Source organism: Neovison vison, chromosome 5, assembly GCF_020171115.1.
Source record: "Neovison vison isolate M4711 chromosome 5, ASM_NN_V1, whole genome shotgun sequence".
Taxonomy (NCBI): Eukaryota; Metazoa; Chordata; class Mammalia; order Carnivora; family Mustelidae; genus Neogale; species Neogale vison.
This window is the reverse complement of record NC_058095.1, coordinates 92,090,596-92,091,429: the sequence shown is the minus strand read 5'-3', so window position 1 is coordinate 92,091,429 and position 834 is coordinate 92,090,596. Positions and strand designations below refer to the sequence as shown.

The window sequence follows — 834 nt, the reverse complement described above, 5'->3', positions numbered from 1 at the left end:
AGATTTTCTGGAGACTGCAGCACATCAGTTTGGCTGGAACACAGGGGCCCAAAGGGCTGGGGAGCTTGTGGGGAGATGTGAGACACTTCATATCATTTACAAAGGAATAACCTTCATGGTGCTTCCTCAGAGAGCAAAAATGGGCTGTGAGAGCTATTGGGCTCATCTGTTTTATAACTTCAGTGTGTCAAATCAGGGAATTTTTTAAAAAATAAAACAGGGGCACCTGGGTGGCTCAGTGGGGTAAGCCTCTGCCTTCGGCTCAGGTCCTGGGATCAAGCCCTGCATCGGGCTCTCTGCTGGGCAGGGAGACCGCTCCCCTCCCCCGCACGCCCTGCCTGCCTCTCTGCCTACTTGTGATCTCTCTCTCTGTCAAATAAATAAATAAAATCTTAAAAAAAAAATGACAACAGAAACCACTCAGAGTATGTCCTCTCCCTCTTACTGCCCCAAAGGAGAAGAACCATTATGAAGGCAGAGGCAGTGCCAAAAACAACACTTAGAGCCAGCTTCATGCTCAGAAGAGAACACTGCACTTCCGCCTTATGGTTTTGGGTTCTTGACATGATTAGAGAACCTTCTCTAGTAGCAAATTATAGAAACGATCCCTAATAGTATAGTCTTAAATCAGGGAATATTTTAACTGAGTCGTAGCTAGTTTCTTTCTGGTCTAGCAGTATCCAGTTGTTTTCTTAGCAAACCCTTGATCATGCTTCAGTGTCCATCCTAATACTAGAAGAAAACCTACGGGTGGATAATTCTGTGATCTTGCTGATGGAGAAAGTCTGTGGAACAAAAAGGTAAAAATATTCAATGACAGGAGTGGCGGCCGAT

At 45.2% G+C, this 834-nt stretch overlaps 1 non-coding gene across 1 annotated transcript; it reads right to left on the bottom strand.

Moving 5' to 3' along the window:
• Positions 1-415: 415 nt before the first annotated feature.
• On the bottom strand, positions 416-624 carry LOC122907953. The gene has a single exon (XR_006384807.1). It is a non-coding gene; the product is annotated as a small nucleolar RNA U3 (small nucleolar RNA).
• Between the last annotated feature and the right edge of the window lie 210 nt (positions 625-834).